The sequence below is a fragment of the Coregonus clupeaformis genome, chromosome 1 (assembly GCF_020615455.1).
Source record: "Coregonus clupeaformis isolate EN_2021a chromosome 1, ASM2061545v1, whole genome shotgun sequence".
In the NCBI taxonomy this organism is placed as follows: domain Eukaryota; kingdom Metazoa; phylum Chordata; class Actinopteri; order Salmoniformes; family Salmonidae; genus Coregonus; species Coregonus clupeaformis.
This window is the reverse complement of record NC_059192.1, coordinates 24,022,324-24,041,249: the sequence shown is the minus strand read 5'-3', so window position 1 is coordinate 24,041,249 and position 18,926 is coordinate 24,022,324. Positions and strand designations below refer to the sequence as shown.

The 18,926-nt window shown below is 45.9% G+C and overlaps 1 pseudogene; it reads right to left on the bottom strand.

The window, feature by feature from the left end:
• Positions 1–944: 944 nt before the first annotated feature.
• LOC121581695 lies at positions 945–8,700 on the bottom strand (annotated as a pseudogene).
• Positions 8,701–18,926: the final 10,226 nt, after the last annotated feature.

Sequence of the window (18,926 nt, the reverse complement as noted above, 5' to 3'; positions counted from 1 at the left end):
TCAGGAGTAAAAATGTGCTTAACAAGTGACATTCTATGAATGACTACCTCATCTCTGTACCCCACACATACAATTAATAATCTGTAAGGTCTCTCAGTTGAGCAGTGAATTTCAAACACAGATTCAACCACAAAGACCAGGGAGGTTTTCCAATGCCTTGCAAAGAAGGGCACCTATTGGTAGATGAGTAAAAAAAAAAAACAGACATTAAATATCCCTTTTGAGCATGATGAATTGTAATAATTACGCTTTGGATGGCGTATCAATATACCCAGGCACTAGAAAGATACAGGCGTCCTTCCTAACTCAGTTGCCGTAGAGTAAGGAAACCGCTGAGGGATTTCACCATGAGGCCAATGGTGACATAAAACTGAGTTTAATGGCTGTGATAGAAAACTAAGGATGGATCAACAACATTGTAGTTACTCCATAATACTAACCTAAATGAGTGAAAAGGAAGCATGTACAGAATAAAAATATTCCAAAACATGCATCCTGTTTGCAATAAGGCAGTAAAGTAATACTGCAAAAAATGTGGCAAAGAAATTGACTTTATGTCCTGAATACAAAGCGTTATGTTTGGGGCAAATCCAACAACATCAGTGAGTACCACTCTTCATATTTTCAAGCATGGTGGTGGCAAAATCCTAGAGGAAAACCTGTTTCAGTCTGCTTTACAGACATTGGGAGATATTCACCTTTCAGAAGGACAATAACCTAAAACAAGGCCAAATATACACTGGAGTTGCTTACCAAGACGACATTGAATGTACCCGAGTGGCCTAATTACAGATTTGACTTAAATCGGCTTGAAAATATATGGCAAGACTTGAAAATGGCTTTGTATCAACAACCAACTTGACAGAGCTTGAAGAATTTTTAAAAGAATAACATGCAAATATTGTACAATCCTTGTGTGCAAAGCATTTAGAGACTTACCCAGAAAGTCTCACAGCTGTGATCGCTGCCAAAGGTGATTTTAACATGTATTGACTCAGGAGGTGAATACTTATGTTAGAATTGTAAATATCCTTTTACGTAAGGTGTTCTGTGCTGGTCCATTATCATTGCCATGTTCATATGGGTAAAGAACCTGAAAAATCAATCACAAGCCTCCTTGTCTACATTTAAATCGACACCAAGCATTCACTTGTAGTAAAAGGATTGACTTGTTGAATTTGCCAAAGAACAAAAGCACATAGTATAATCCCGACGTCAAAGCTTTCAATAGACACTTGGTGCGAGTGGGGAGACGAGAACAGACAAGACAAACGTTCCAATGCTGTTCCAACGCATGGTGAAATTAAACAATTTTTACCTTATCAGCACAGTAAAAGAAAAACTATTAAAACATGCACAATCTATATTATTCTGTGGCTATAGTGGGGTTAAACCTCAGAAAGACACAAAAAATTTGAAGAAAAATAGGCAGAAAACCAGATTTGTGCCACTCCAGTTTTGCTTCTGGAGCAAAGTAAGAAGCATGTGATACATAATAAGAACCCATTCCAGTGCTGCATCTCAGTAGTTCAACTTCTCCTTCTCTCATAGTCTCCCTTCCTTTCATTTGTACTGATCTTTAATAATTGAACAGGTCAATTGGAAACATCTGATGCTTTCATCTATCCAGTGTCATAAGATCTGTGTATAAGAAGGAAAAGAGACAACCAGAAGCCACTTAGCTACTATTAGGATGCAATCCTGGGATGTGCTCCAAAAGCCTCAGATAGCTCCCTTCATAACACCTACTAGTCTAGCTGGACTTGAATGTGTATAATTTAACCGTTTTTATCTTGTCCTTTCAAATGGTCAATATGGAAATCAAACAAGGAAACAAGACTTATTGGATTGGAACTCACACCAGTGGTGAATCTCAAAAGTCATTTCTCCAGTCTTCTCCCCACCCACTCAAAACATTATAGGGAAGCAAGGAGAGCATTGTAGGAGAAGATCCGTGGAGAGGAACTTTTGAGATTCACACATTGTGAGGAAATTGGGGTTTTCACACCCAGGGTAAGTCCTCATCTTCCTCCTCTACCGATTGTAAAACTGAGATGACACCCACGCCAGGCCCCACTTGAGGTTGGTCAACATGAACTTGAGCGCCTTGGTCCACTGCTCCTCCCGAGTTGAACTGGGTCTTGATGGAGTAGGAGCCACCCCTGCCACCCGTGTCCTCAATCTTGCCCTTTTCCACGTCCATCCTGAAAAAAGGTAGTTAAAGACTTGGGGGTTTGAGGCTTATTTATTTCTCAAGAGGGGTATGAAAGAACCTGGTGCAACATCTACAGCTGCTGACACCAACATTTGTATCTAAAGCCAGTACGCTATGACAAACTAATCTGCAGATTTCTCATGCAAGTGACTAGTTGGAGGCAAATGTTCATGCAGAGACAAAGGATTAAGCTGACCAACTCCAGTTCTTTGTGTAAATTTGGCAAGTTATTAAATCAGAGTACCACAGTATGAGTCATAATACCCATATAACATAGCAGTCCCTTAAGGGATTTTAGAAAAACTTAAAATAAGGGCTGTGTTTCATGTAGGCTTACCCTTGTGTGACGTTTTGATAACCGTGTAAATCGCTGTAGGACAAGGTGACTTAATATTTTCGCCTGTATTTAGCCCCCCAAAATGAAATGCTAATTAGATGCTAATGTGGCTATCATAAAGAACTACAAATGCCATGATGATGTGGATGACACTGCAGAGGCAAGAATCTCTGGATTAACTATCTGTTAGTTAAATTTGCCTCCCAAGTGGCGTAGTGCTCTAGGGCACAACATCGCAGTGCTAGCTGTGCCACTAGAGATCCTGGTTCGAGACCAGGCTCTGTCGCCGTCGGCCGCGACCGGGAGACCCATGGGGCGGCGCACAATTGGACCAGCGTCGTCCAGGTTAGGGGAGGGTTTGGCCGGCAGGGGTATTCTTGTCCCATTGCTCCTGTGGCGGGCAGTGCACGCTGACACGGTAGCCAGGTGCACAGTGTTTCCTCTGACACATTGGTGCTTCCGGGTTAAGCAGGCATTGTGTCAAACAGCAGTGCGGCTGGGTTGTGTTTCCAAGGGACCAGAGTCTGTTGCTCTTTTGTATTTTGGATTGAACAGACAGACAGACATACAGTGACTGCTAAACCACCTGCTGCCCAAAAGAGGACATCTACTTTGGAATCTGTGAGGGTTCCAATAAGAGGCAGTACTACTAGGAGGCAGTATTGTATCCAGAACCATCTAAACCAACAGTGTTCAGCAGTTCCTCAAATCTACAGAAACACCTGTGTAAAACACTCATCTAAATAAATAAATAAATGAAATATTAAAAAACAAGGGAATGTATTTGTCAAATCTGAATATGAAAAGGAGTGAAAAAATTATAATATGAATTGGCAAAATGAAGAAAGAAACTAATTGATTTAGTTGTATAACATGCCAAACTTACACAAATAACTGAAGTTGGTCAGCTTTTGACAGCTTAATCCTTTGTTTCTCTGCATAATCCATAGATGATTACAATTATAATTTGATGATGTCTGCTAGACTAGTTGACTGACCTGTAGGGCAGGCAGAATCCCGTGTCTCCCTTCTCCACCTCCTCCTTGAACTGCTGCACACAGTCCAGGAAGGCCAACATGGCATGGTCAAACTTGTTGTCCCAGAAGAAGCGTAGGCCCCCTGAACAGTACAGTGGTAGCTCCTACACACACAAAGAGGAAAGAGAGAGTGGAATGTACCATTACAACATGGCCTATTCACGGGGGTTGGCTTGGCTAATGAGTATTGCAAAATAATATTTAAAGAATAGTTCAGTCTTTCACAGCTCATGAAACATTTTTGGTTGTTTGTCTCCATATAGTATCCAGTGGTAAGTGTGTTCATGTGCCTTTTGGTTTGAAACCTCACTTGTTGGTAACAACCATTACCTTGGACTTGTCTGTAAGTGACTCCAGGTTTGAGTGGTTTCCATATGGGTCCAGGCGGTATCTATAGAGAGAGGTTCAAGAAATTCACCAATATATTTTACATTATTTTAATGACACATGTTTATTTGGATATGACAAAGGAGCTGATTAAAATACAGTTACTTCTTTGGCAATTGAACATATTACATGGCGTAAAAGGGTGTGTGCCACGTCTATGTCCTTGTGTGTGTCATGTCTGACCTCAGGCGGCGTTGTAGCACGGTCTGACCCCAGGCGGCGTTGATCTCATTCCACTCTACGGGGACACTGGGTAGTCGGCCCAGACGGAAGTTGTTGATAGTGCCAAACTGGCCACTGTGCCTGGGGACCAGAGACAAAGTTATTATCACCACTAGTAACTATCAATGTAAAGGATGCCCTTCAAAATTCTATGTGAAGATGAGGGGTGAGAGACAGCGGCAGCTGTGCTTTCATTCTAAATACAAGCAAGCAAGCGCCACCACTTCAAACAGAGGAGCTTAAGTCGCTAAACTGACATACAGTGCCTTGCAAAAGTATTCATCCCCTTTGGCGTTTTTCCTATTTTGTTGCATTACAAGCTGTAATTTTTATGGATTTTTATTTGGATTTCATGTAATGGACTTACACAAAATAGTCCAAATTGGTGAAGTGAAATGAAAAAAATAACTTGTTCAAAAAATTCTAAAAAATAAATAACGGAAAAGTGGTGCGTGCATATGCGATCACCCCCTTTGCTATGGAGCCCCTAAATAAGATCTTGTGCAACCAATTACCTTCAGAAGTCACATAATTAGTTAAATAAAGTCCACCTGTGTGCAATCTAAGTGTCACATGATGTCAGTATATACACACCTGTTCTGAAAGGACCCAGAGTCTGCAACACCACTAAGCAAGGGGCACCACCAAGCAAGTGGCACCATGAAGACCAAGGAGCTCTCCAAACAGGTCAGGGACAAAGTTGTGGAGAATTACAGATCGGGGTTGGGTTATAAAAAAATATCAGAAACTTTGAACATCCCACAGAGCACCATTAAATCCATTCTTAAAAAATGGAAAGAATATGGCACCACAACAAACCTGCCAAGAGAGGGCCGCCCACCAAAACTCACGGACCAGGCTAGGAGGGCATTAATCAAAGAGGTAACAAAGAGACCAAAGATAACCCTGAAGGAGCTCCACAGCGGAGGTTGAAGTATCTGTCCATAGGACCACTTTAAGCCGTACACTCCACAGAGCTGGGCTTTACAGAAGAGTGGCCAGAAAAAAGCCATTGCTAAAGAAAAAAATAAGCAAACACGTTTGGTGTTCACCAAAAGGCATGTGGGAGACTCCCCAAACATATGGAAGAAGGGACTCTGGACAGATGAGACTAAAATTAAGCTTTTTGGCCATCAAGGAAAACGCTATGTCTGGCGCAAACCCAACACCTCTCATCACCCTGAGAACACCATCTCCACAGTGAAGCATGGTGGTGGCAGCATCATGCTGTCGGGATGTTTTTCATCGGCAGGGACTGGGAAACTGGTCAGAATTGAAGGAATGATGGATGGCGCTAAATACAGCAATTCTTGAGGGAAACCTGTTTCAGACTTCCAGAGATTTGAGACTGGGACGGAGGTTCACCTTCCAGCAGGACAATGACCCTAAGTATACTGCTAAAGCATCAATCGAGTGGTTTAAGGGGAAACATTTAAATGTCTTGGAATGGCCTAGTCAAAGCCCAGACCTCAATCCAATTGAGAATCTGTGGTATGACTTAAAGATTGCTGTACACCAGCGGAACCCATCCAACTTGAAGGAGCTGGAGCAGTGTTGCCTTGAAGAATGGGAAAAATCCTCGTGGCTAGATGTGCCAAGCTTATAGAGACATACTCCAAGAGACTTGCAGCTGTAATTGCTGCAAAAGGTGGCTCTACAAAATATTGACTTTGGGGGGGTGAATAGTTATGCACGCTCAAGTTTTCAGTTTTTGTGTCTTATTTCTTGTTTGTTTCAAAATAAAACATATTTTGCATCTTCAAAGTGGTAGGCATGTTGTGTAAATGAAATGATAGAAACCCCCCAAATAATCAATTTAAATTCCAGGTTGTAAGGCAACAAAATATGAAAAATGCCAAGGGGGGTGAATACTTTGGTCAATAATTAATGTGTGTGTCTGTGTGTTTTAGTGTATGTATATGTAACAGAGTTATATTGGTGATTCCCCTTGCCACTTTATTGTTAAGCCAATGGGTTTTTGGTTTTGTCTTGCCTTCACCTACTCAACATGGCATCTTATTGGCTGGTTGGCGTAGCTTGCTTACGAGGGAGGATGTTTCAGTTAGAATCGTCCCAGTGAACAAGCACCAAACCAGCGGTTGCAAAGCACTGTACATCAAAAGGGATTTTTATGCTCCCAAGTGATGATGTAAATGTATAATTTATATGAATTTGTTTGTAAATGTTATTCGAACATCACACATAAGATGCAGTGTTTTTTGGTGAATATTTGTTGTAGAGAATTCCAGCTAATACTAGCTAGCTACTTACTGTGTCTGGTGGAGGGGTTGTATATTTTGTACAGTGCGTGAGTGCAGAGTTGGATGGTGAGCCGTGCATTGCATGACGTGCAATTTTGTGCTGTTCCTATCAGAATAAAGCTCCATGAATGGTGTTACAAGATATAATAAAAATCCAAAGCGATTTACAGTCATGTGTGCATACATTTTTACGTATGGGTGGTCCCGGGGATCGAATCCACTACCCTGGAATTACAAGCGCCATGATCTACCAATTGAGCTACAGAGGACCAACACGAGTTCGTGTTGATGATTGATTGTACACAACGCAAGAAGAGTACTATTACAGTAGTGCCGTGACCGTTCTTCTGGATCGGATCATACTTCGCTGGATTTCCATCTCAGAATTTCGCCGTGGTTGCCTTTGAAGAATCAGATAAGACGTTGCTGGTGCAGTTCATGGCAATATCGCATTTCGCCACAAGAGGGCGCTACTGCAGCGTTTTACTATCGAAATGGATGATTTCTATGGTTGAGACTTTCTCTTCACGGATAAACGATATAACTTTTGTGTTACTTGTTTATTTGCAATTCTATAAGTAGGGTGAGTTTTACCAGTGTACTAAATATAGGTTAGATTTTGACGTGAGGTACAAAATATATATATATTGCTATTTACATTTTTATTAGTGTGTTGATTTCCAATTGTTAAGATGGAAGGTGTTGGGAGAGGTAGGGGTTTCCTGACATTTAATCTGTCACCATCTGTTGGTAGGGGTTCAGCCAAAATTCCAGTTGCTTCTACACCTATGCCTAAACTGGAGGGTTTTGGGAGTTTTGATGATAGTTTAACCATGGAAACGCCCAAAGATGTGTATGAAAGAGTTTTGCCAAATGCAGGGAGTGGGGATATCTCCATGGATTTCATAGCAGACATAGTACAGCAGATTGGTCATTCCATTGGGGAGAACATTACCTCCTGTTTGGAGTCAAAGGCAATTGTTGGACATGTTGGTGACAATGTAATGGGAAATGCATGCAGCTCTAGGGGTATGGATGTGTCAGTCTGATATCAGGGAACCGGTGTACTTTCGGGGGGATGGCTCTGAAAAGTGCACAGTGCATGAGTGGGAGGATATGGTCATGGTTTACATGCGTAAGAGGGGCGTATCTGTGATGGACCAAGCAGATGAGGTTATGGGTAGGCTTATGGGAAGGGCCCGTGATGTTGTTAAAGTGGGCATACGCAGCAATCCCTCCATTGATTTATCTAAAGGCCCGAGTCCCATCTTTGACATACTGAAACAACATTTTAGTGGCACTGCTTTTTCAAGCATGCCCCTCGCTGACTGTTATGCCACATTACCTCTGACTGATGATCAACCATTCGACTATTGGCTCAGACTGAACAGGGCTATGGAGGTTGCTGAAGATTGTCTAAAGAGACAGAAAAAAAGTGTTGAAGACCCATCTCGTGAGCTCACAGTCATGTTCATCAGACATTGCCCTAACGCCGAACTGTCGCTTATCTTTAAGTGCAAACCATTACAGCAGTGGACCGCTGCAGATGTTCATGAGAGGTTGGATTAATACAGGAGGGAGCAGAGGTACTCTCACTTATCTAAGGTGACCCCAGCCATCGCAACAATGAACCAGGAAGTTGGTGCTGTCATGCCAATCACCATGCCTGCTGTGAGGCCCCACATGGAAGTACCTAATGCGTTGCCTTCTCCAGCCCAGACTATTCAGGGCTCAGCTGAGCCGATGGAACGTATCCTTACAATGCTGGAGCGTTTGCTGGAGCAGAGGCCACAACAGTCTGACTGTAAGTTCCAAAATGAGAATAGGAGCGAATTGAAGTCTAATGGGCCATGTAATGTGTGCGGGGATGCTGGATGTGATACTTACTTTCACTGCAGGGCCAATCACCTCTGCTTTCTTTTTCATGTAGCTGGCCACGCACGTGCTCAGTGCCCCAAGGCCGCAGCTCTGAGCACAGCTGGTGGAGTCCCTACAGTAATCACTGCTCAGCTCCCCATCGGTGAGAGCTGTTGATTTGGAGTCTGTATATAAAAGTGTTTGTGACGAAATGGAGACTGAGAAGAGTATCATAATGCAGAACACACAGAGACTTTCCCCATATGATGATTTATTCTATGCCAAGGTGTTAATAGGAGGAGAAGTAGAAGTGAGAGCTATGCTTGACAATGGGTCCATGGCTTGTACCTTGAGCTCTAGGGTCTTACCTGTTGAAAAGTCCATCATTGAGTCCTACAGAGGTAGTCTTGGTTGGTTGTGGTGGGTTGAAGACGAGGCCTTCGGGAGTATGTGAGCTGGAGATGGAGGTGTACGGCTGTAGAGTTGCCGTGCCTACACTGGTGGTTGAAGGCCAGAGTGATGACCTCATCTTGGGCAGCAATCTCCTAAAGCACTTGATTCGCCACCTGAAGACTAATGGAGATCTCTGGAAGAGGGTTTATACTCCTGTGTGTGATGGGGGTGAGGAGAGCAAGCTAATCAACATGATGGCTAATGTGGAGAGATAGTGAAGTACCTGACAAAGTTGGAACTGTGAGACTAGAGCCTATGCAGGAGCACTTAGTCTGGGGCAGACTACGAAACACTCAGAATCTATCAGCGGGCAGTACTGTTCTCATTGAGCCCAGCAGTTTAAGGTCAACACCAAGGTCAATCCTGGTAGGGAGGACAGTAGCTCTATTGCGGGGGGATGGGTGGCTCCCTGTTAGAGTGATAAACCCTTCTCAGAAGACAGTGACATTGAGACGAAACGCCACTCTAGCCGATGTCTTTCCTTGCATGGCTCTAGGGGACTTTGACTGTTCGTGTGTGAATGATGATTCATCAGCAGCTTTTCAGCAGCAAGTGCAGAGAACGGCTGATATACTCACTGACTTCCAAGATGACTTGACACTGACTGATGACGGTTCCAGCCAACTTCACGATACTGACGGACCTGACAGTTCAAGCAGTCCTGAGGTCTTACATTTTTACATTTACATTTTACTCATTTAGCAGACACCCTTATCCAGAGCGACTTACAGTTAGCACATACATTTTATTTTTTATTTTTCATACCCCCCCTGGGAATCGAACCCACAACCCTGGTGTTGCAAATGCCATGCTCTACCAACTGAGCTACATCCCTGCCGGCCATTCCCTCCCCTACCCTGGACGACGCTGGAACAATTGTGCGCCGCCCCATGGGTCTCCCGGTCGCGGCCGGCTACGACAGAGCCTGGATTTGAACCAGGATCTCTAGTGGCACAGCCTTAGACCACTGCGCTACTCGGGAGACCACAAGTGGCGCAGTTACGTGACTTAGGTTTGACTGATATTGATGTCGACTCCTGTCAACTGTCTCCTGCTGGTAAGAAGAAAGTCATCCAGCTCATAGCTGAGTACCAGTCCATTTTTTCCAGGCACAAGTTGGATTGTGGAAAAGCTTCTGGATGTCTTCACCGCATTCAACTGAGTGATGAGAAACCCTTTCGGATGCCCTACCGACGCCTTTCACCAAATCATTATGAGAAGCTCAAGCAAGCATTGAATGAGATGGAAGAACGTGAAATCATAAGGAAGTCTAGTAGTGAGTTCGCCTCTCCCCTTGTCCTTGTATGGAAGAAATCTGGAGACCTGAGACTCTGTACTGATTTTCGTTTGCTCAATGCTCGCACCATCAAGGACGCACACCCACTCCCTCACCAGGCTAATGCGCTGGCTGCTTTAGGTGGAAATGCCTTTTTCTCGACAATGGACCTTACCTCTGGCTACTACAATGTGGAAGTGCATGAGGATGACCGGAGATTCACAGCTTTTATGTCGCCATTTGGATTGTACGAATACAATCGTATGCTACAGGGGTTATGTAATAGTCCTGCAACCTTTATGAGGATGATGCTAAACATCTTTGTGGATCAGAACTTTCTTAGCCTGCTGTGTTACCTTGCCGATGTCTTGGTCTATGCACCCACTGAAGATCTGGCTATACAGCGCCTGGAAATGGTTTTTGAGCGTCTCAAGGCTCACAACCTGAAGTTGGCGCCTAAAAAGTGTAACTTTCTGCAGAGGTCTGTGAAGTTTCTGGGGCATATCATTAGTGCGGATGGTGTAGCTACAGACCCTGAGAAGGTGAGGGCCATTACAGGAGTAACAGAAGCTGATCTGATGGAAGATGGCACTGACATTCCATCTCAGAAGAAATTGAGGTCATTCCTTGGTGGTGTATTATCAACAATTCATTGAAGGTTGCTCGACCATCGCAAAGCCTCTCTTTGGATTGACTACTGGACACAAGGCTCCACGCTGGAAAAAGAAGCGACACTCACCTGTCAGGAAGTTGACGGCTGCCGACTGGACAACAGAATGCAGACAGGCCTTATTCCAGCTAAAGCAAGCCTTACTGGACCAGGTTTTGTTGGCCCACCCCAACTTCGACAAACCCTTTCTACTCTCAGTGGATGCGTCCAGCAACGGCTTAGGTGCTGTGCTGTCCCAGGTGCAGGAACAGGGAGCTACAGCGAGACCTATAGCCTTCTCAAGCAAGTCCCTCAGTTATGCGCAGTCGAGGTATCCTGCGCACCAGCTCGAGTTCTTTGCCATGAAATGGGCTATCTGTGACAAGTTCCACCACTGGCTACGGGGACAGCAGTTCACGGTATGGACGGATAATAATCCCTTGACATACATTCTGACCAAAGCAAAGCTTGATGCTTGTGAACAGAGATGGGTCGCCAAGCTGGCACCGTACGAGTTTGACATCAAGTACATCCCTGGAAAAATAAATGTTGTTGCAGATGCTTTGAGCAGAGAGCCCTTCGTACGACCCAGTGCACTCCATCGCCTGACAAGGGTCCCGTACAAGACCTTACTAGCTGAAGCTAACGCTCTGCGCACAGACAGAGTGCAAGATGTGTTTCGCTGGTCCAGCCACCCCTTTGACAAAGCCTCTGACTCCAACGAAGTGGTCATTAACTGTCAGGCTACTGTTGACCCCCCATCTGGTGCTTTATCAAGACATGAAGTTGCAGCTGTTCTTCATTCACACAGGTGCTGGGTGGGTGAAGTGGGCTCACATGCACTACTGTTGCCACAGCTTCCACAGGCTGTTATGCCATCAGAGCAGACCGATGTCGATGTTCTGCCACACGACCTACTGATGAGTAAGCAGCGTGATGACAACGTGATCAGCAGAGTGATTTTCTTTGTGGAGAGGGGGAGAAGACCATCCCAGAGAGAGCGTGCCCATGAGAGTGTTGAGGTTTTGTGCCTTCTCAGAAGTTGGGACAAGTTGACCATGAAGATGGGTGTACTGTATCGTGTTTCGAAGAATGTGGTTACAAAGAGGAAGATGTATCTGTATGTGGTTCCAGCCTCCATGAAAGCAATGGTGTTGAAGGGTGTCCATGATGAAGCTGGCCACCAGGGCCAACAGAGAACAGTCTACCTGACAAGACAGAGGTTCTTCTGGCATGGCCTGGAGAGGGAGGTAAAAGCATATGTGAAGTGCTGCAGGAGATGCGTCGTGAGCAAGACTCCTGATCCGGAAGCAAGAGCTCCTCTTGAGAGCATAATAACAACTGAGCCTCTTGAACTAGTGTGCATAGACTTTTGGTCTGCAGAAGATTCTTCAGACAAGTCCTCGGATGTGCTCGTTGTTACTGACCACTTTACCAAATTGGCTCATGCCTTCTTGTGCCCGAACCAGTCTGCTAAGTCAGTAGCTCATCAGTTGTGGAACAACTATTTATGTGTCTACGGGATGCCTCGCCGTATACACTCAGACCAGGGAGCAAACTTTGAGAGCGCATTAATAGCCGAACTGTTGAGTTTTGCAGGTGTTCAGAAGTCTCACACCACGGCGTACCATCCGATGGGTAACGGGTCCTGTGAAAGGATGAATAGGACGTTGGGAAACATGATCCGGGCCCTGCCGACGAGAGCAAAGGACAGATGGCCTCAGGCGCTGAAGTCCCTCACGTTTGCGTACAATTGTACCATCCACGAGACCACAGGCTTTGCCCCTTTCCTGCTAATGTTTGGGAGGGCGCCAAGACTGCCTGTTGACATAGTCTTTGGCTCTGTCATAGAGGACCCAGAAGTTGTCGACTTTGATCAATTCGTTCAGTCTTTGAGGAGAGATCTGAAAGAAGCCATGAATACAGCACAGGCATCTGCCGCGAAGCAGTTGAAGAGGCACGCTGACCTTTATGACAGAAGAGTCAGAGGAGCACCAGTGGAGATTGGGGATCGAGTGTTGCTGGCTAAAAAGGGGGAGCGAGGAAAGCGGAAGCTCGCTGACCGTTGGGAGGATACTGTCTACCTTGTCAGTGGATTGAATGCTGACAGTCACACTTTTAAGATTCAGAACAGCTCCACTGGACAGGAGAAGACGGTACATCGCAACCTGATAATGCCAGTCAACTTTCTTCCTCTTCCCCATGCTGCCGTTGATAAGGGAACAGACATGTCTTGATTAACAGAGTCTGAGGACATGAATGACAGCTTTGTGGTCTCAGCTGCCATGGACACTGCAGTGGATGATGATGCTGAGTACAGAACAAGAGTGTGGGTGTCAGAGTTGCCTTCTGAAGGAATAGGTGACACAAGCCTGGCGGGTGATGTGCGATCCTTGGAAGCTCAGGATATTCCACCTTTGGATTCTGTGGAAGATATACTGCAGCTGGAAGGTCTGCCTCCATCAGAGAGTCTTCAAGAATCTGACCGAGACCGTAACAGTGTAGTGAGAGAGATAATTGACCAGTCTGCTTAAGATATTGTGACGTCACGAGAGGCTACACAGCTTTCAGCGGGATTGCTCAAGTAGTGCAAGGAGACAAGGTTCAAACAAAACAAGGATTTTATTAAAGGTCTTGGGAAACTAACGAAAGTGTAACACAATTCTGTTCTCTGGTGGCTCTTTAAGGGTTAACAGTTCAGGGATGTCTCTTCCACATCCACAATCATAACTCTCACTCGCTCAAATAACTTTTCCCCAGTCTTACTGTATTCCACGTTGCAGCTAGTGGCCAACCCAGCAAAAAGTCCTTCCAAATGTCTCTCACGTATTTCCACAGGTGCATATATCCAAAGGTGAGTATTTTCCCAAAGGTAAGTATCTCCAAATCCTTATATTCCTCATGGAAGTGGACGTGCAGCACTCTTGTCCTCCAGAGAGCCCAGCTTGGAGACTGTGTCTCTTCCCTTCCCAAACCTTCAGCTCATCAGCTCCTCATTTGTTTCAGCTGCGTGGGAAGATTGGCCATAGAGGGGTGGAGTTCCCGACCATACCAGCAGATGGAGCCATAGCTGTCTGGGTTTGCAGCCATCTCAGGGGATGTAACGTCCCTCCAGGACACAGCCTCTCGTGACATCACACATCCCCCTCCTCGGGACCGACGTCCTCGTCGGGGTAAAGGCAGCGAAGAAGGCATCACGCCGGGAGAGGGCGTCCGCATTGCCGTGGTGCTTGCCAGCCTGCTCTCTCTTCAACTCCTCCACCTCTAGGACCAGGGACTCAGCCTCCTGTTGTCTCTCCTTGAGTTTCTTACTGAACGCATCAGCCTTGGTTTTAGCAGAGTTTAGCTTCTGTTGAGCAGCTTTCAGTTCCTTCTCTCTCTCTGCCTCCGCATTCTTCATCTTGTTCTCCAACACCTTGTACTTCTCCTCTGCCTTCTTCTGGACCTCCTTACTACTGCGCAGGGTCTCCTCACACTCCTCGATGGTCCTGCGCAGCCTCTCCCAGCTCCTCCTGTTGCTTATGGAAGGAGCTCTGTTGGAGTTTAGCCTGGAGGATATCTAACTCTTCTGTCTTCATGTCTAACTGTTGCTTTAACAAACGATACCTCTCAGCGGTCCCCTTCAGACCAGACAGTTCTTTGTCCAGATTCTGTAGCTCCGTCTCTGTGTCGGTCTGGGCACCTGCCATCCCTATCAGAGCCCGGGCGGGAGTGAGTAATTCGGAGGATTGCACCGGAGCCTTCCCAGGATGAGTCTTGCCTCTCCGTTTCCGAGGTACTCGGGTTATCCTCTCCTGAGACTCTCTCCAGAGTGGGTAAAAGGCTGGGCAGTCTCGTCCAATTAGGACAGGGACGGGGGAGGAATCAACCACCCCCGCCGTCGTGTGTATGGTTCCCCGTGTGCTGGTCATTGTAAGTTCAGTAATGGGGTATTCTCTGGTGTCCCCATGGACACAGGAAACTGGGAGGACTTTCCCGGGGTCAGACACGTTGGGCCCACCAAATCCTTACGCACCAGGGTGGCCCGGCTACCAGAATCCAGTAAGGCCTCCACATCATGGTGATTCACAGTTACCGGGCAGGTGGGGGTCGATCTGGGCCGCCATCTACGACTCCCAAGAGCGAGGCAAAACGATGTGTGGGTGCTGAGCTGGAGGACTCCGCAGTGGGCATAGGTTCATCGGCTGGTTTCCCACACTGCCAGAGATATGTCCCATCTCCCCACACCGGTAACACTGTCGAGGGTTCCCCATCCTGGTGTACTCTTCTTGGACCCGCCTGGTTTCTGGCTCCCCCTGGAGCCGGGATAAGTCCTGACGCGGCGGGGTTCGAGACCTTGGGGTCCTTTGGACGGGTTTTCCCCCATTTGTGGTGGGGCCGCACTCCTGGGGTTTTTCGGGGAAGCATTCAGCATCTCCGCTGTGGCCTGGTACTTTTCCACAGCTTCCACGGTCAGATCAGCCGTGGTCAAGGCCTGTTGACTGATGAACCGTTTTGCCTCATAAGGCAGGGCGCGTAGGTAACGATCCACCACAACGGCCTCCACCACCGCCGCTGCTGTATTCCTCTGCGGATCCAGCCATTTCCTTGCGATTCTGACAAGTTCATGCATCTGCGCCCGAGGAGGTTGGTCTGGTTGGAAGGTCCAACTGTGAAAGCGCTGGGCCATACCAAACCTTGTGAGTCCATATCTGCTGAGGATCTCAGACTTCAGGGCATCATAGTCAGTAACCTGGTCAGGGCCCAGGTCCCGGACAGCATTCAGCGCTTCCCGGTTAGGAAGGGGCTAACAGCCCAACCCACTGTTGCTTGGGCCAGGCTTCCCTAGTGGCCGTGGCCTCAAATGCATGCAGGTATGCCTCAATGTCATCGGTAGCTCCCATCTTAGATATAAAGTCACTTGCCTTTATTGGGGCGGGTATTTTGGACCACCCTCTGTCTCTGCAACTGCAATTCCTCTGCCTTCAGAAGGTTGGCTTTCTTTTGCTCCTCCAAGAGAGCCACGTTTGCTTGCATCTGGGCTTGCTGGCCAGCAACAAGGGCTTTCAATATGTCCTCCATTTCAGTCGGCGGGGAGCCTACGGCCAACTTGGAAAACTGGGTGATCAAACCTTCGGTATCCTCCTCTGACATGCACTATTAACGCTTGAGCGTGCCCGTATTTCCAACCATCTGTGACGTCACGAGAGGCTACACAGCTTTCAGCGGGATTGCTCAAGTAGTGCAAGGAGACAAGGTTCAAACAAAACAAGGATTTTATTAAAGGTCTTGGGAAACTAACGAAAGTGTAACACAATTCTGTTCTCTGGTGGCTCTTTAAGGGTTAACAGTTCAGGGATGTCTCTTCCACATCCACAATCATAACTCTCACTCGCTCAAATAACTTTTCCCCAGTCTTACTGTATTCCACGTTGCAGCTAGTGGCCAACCCAGCAAAAGTCCTTCCAAATGTCTCTCACGTATTTCCACAGGTGCATATATCCAAAGGTGAGTATTTTCCCAAAGGTAAGTATCTCCAAATCCTTATATTCCTCATGGAAGTGGACGTGCAGCACTCTTGTCCTCCAGAGAGCCCAGCTTGGAGACTGTGTCTCTTCCCTTCCCAAACCTTCAGCTCATCAGCTCCTCATTTGTTTCAGCTGCGTGGGAAGATTGGCCATAGAGGGGTGGAGTTCCCGACCATACCAGCAGATGGAGCCATAGCTGTCTGGGTTTGCAGCCATCTCAGGGGGATGTAACGTCCCTCCAGGACACAGCCTCTCGTGACATCACAATATCCATACTGACCTACCAAACTCGGACCATTCCTTACCTGATCAGTTACGCACTGACTGTGTTGACAGACCCACTATTGCAACAGTACACAACACTGTTACCCCTTATGCAGTTGAAGGTACTCGGGGTCGTATTAGGTCAAGGGCAGGAAGAATATTTAAACCAGTGTCTAGACTGATTGAGATTATGAATCAGCAGAAAGTTAGCTCTTGAAGGTTAGTATGTGAATGGTATTGACATCTTTTATTTGTTTTGTTTTTACATCACTGTGACCATGATTAGAGGTTGCAGGATGGTAAAGTGACGGATAAGATAAAGTCTCTTATGGTTGTTTATTTTATTACTTGGATGTTTTAAAGTCACTGAGTGTACTTAACATGTAACATGTTTACCTATGAGGGCTAAGGGGATTGATCAACCGCTTTTCACTCTAATTCTCAAGGAGAATAGTCTAATGACTGGAATATTTAGTGACTGTTTTAAAGCAGGGTCTGCATCCTCGATATACACAGCTTTACCTTTTAGTTTTCTATATTAGGTAGTATAAAAATATATCTGTAAAACGTTTTTTTTTCTTTTCTCTCTCTGAATTATTCCGTACATATGTTGAGTGTTTCTGTACCTGGTATGTTTGCACAGTGCGGTTTTGTATTTTTATTATTTTTCTTTGCAAGTGGAATTCAGTAGGGGGGAGTGTAACAGAGTTATATTGGTGATTCCCCTTGCCACTTTATTGTTTAGCCAATGGGTTTTTGGTTTTGTCTTGCCTTCACCTACTCAACATGGCATCTTATTGGCTGGTTGGCGTAGCTTGCTTACGAGGGAGGATGTTGGTCTTCTTCAGGTGGTCCAGTTGGATCTGGCAGTAGCGCATCTGGTTGTCCACGCTCGTCATCCAGCTCCAGCTGCTGCCGCTTGAACTCACTGTACTCCTTCTGGTACCTGGAGCACACGGACACACATCACTCACACAGGCCAGGGGAGGATAAGGGATTCATTTGTGAAATTGAATTATATCGTGCAGAGAGTAGGGGTCGATTTGGAGTCTCCCTCTTTTTCCTCATCCCATTCTCCTGTCTTGCAAAATGCAGTGTTTCCCAAACTTGGTCCTCAGGACCCCAAGAGGTGCACATTTTGGAAAATGCCATAACACTACACAGTTGATTCAAATGACCAAAGCTAGATGATTAGTTGATTATTTGATTCGGCTGTGTACCGCTAGGATAAAAACCAAAACGAGCACCCCTTGGAGTCCCGAGGACCGAGTTTGGGAAACCCTGCTGGATACATTCTCAGAATGTGTGTTTTTGCATGTTCCCAGTAGGGTGAACGGTGTCCCATTCATTTCTTTACTATGTGCATAAGGTTGAGATAGCGGACTTTACAAGCACATTTTACGTTCTACCTGTGAGACAGCATGACAGCCGCACCCTTTTTCTTAACTTATTTATACAAACCTGCTACGTTAATTCTCCTAACCTGCTACTTTAATTATCCTAAGAGAAACGACAGCCCATCATTACTTTAAGACATGAAGGTCAGTCAATCCGGAATATTTCTGTCACGATCGTCGAAGGAGGAGGACCAAGGCGCAGCGTGGAATGCGAACATATTTATTTAAATAATGATCACACGAACAAAACGATAACGTGACGTCCTTGGTTACATACACAAACCAACACGGAACAAGAAACCACACCAAATTAATGCCTAACGGCTACCTAAGTATGGCTCCCAATCAGAGACAACGAGCTACAGCCGTCTCTGATTGGGAGCCACCCTGGCCAACATAGAATTACAAAACCTAGAAATTAACACCCTGGCTCAACATACGAGAGTCCCCAGAGCCAGGGCGTGACAATTTCAAGAACTTTTCAAGTTCTTCAAGTGCAGTCGCAAAAACCATCAAGCACTATGATGAAACTGGCTCTCATGAGGACCGCCAGAGGAATTTAAGACCCAGAGTTACCTCTGCTGCAGAGGATAAGTTCATTAGAGCTACCAGCCTCATAGATTGCAGCCCAAATAAATGCTTCACAGAGTTCAAGTAACAGACACATCTCAACATCAACTGTGAGAGAGGGGACTGTGTAAATCAGGACTTCATGGTCGAATTGCTACAAAGAAACCACTACTAAAGGACACCAATAAGAAGAACAGACCTGCTTGGGCCAAGAAACACAAGCAATGGACATTAGACCGGTGGAAATGTGTATTTTGGTCTGGAGTCCAAATTTGATCTTTTGAGTCCAACCGCCGTTTCTTTGTGAGACGCGGTGTGGGTGAACGGATGATCTCTGCATGTGTCGTTCCCACCGATGTATTTAGAATTCAAGGCACACTTGACCAGCGTGGCTACCACAGCATTCTGCAGCAATACGCCATCCCATCTGGTTTGGGCTTAGTGGGATTATCATTTGTTTTTCAACAGGACAATGACCCAACACAACTCCAGGC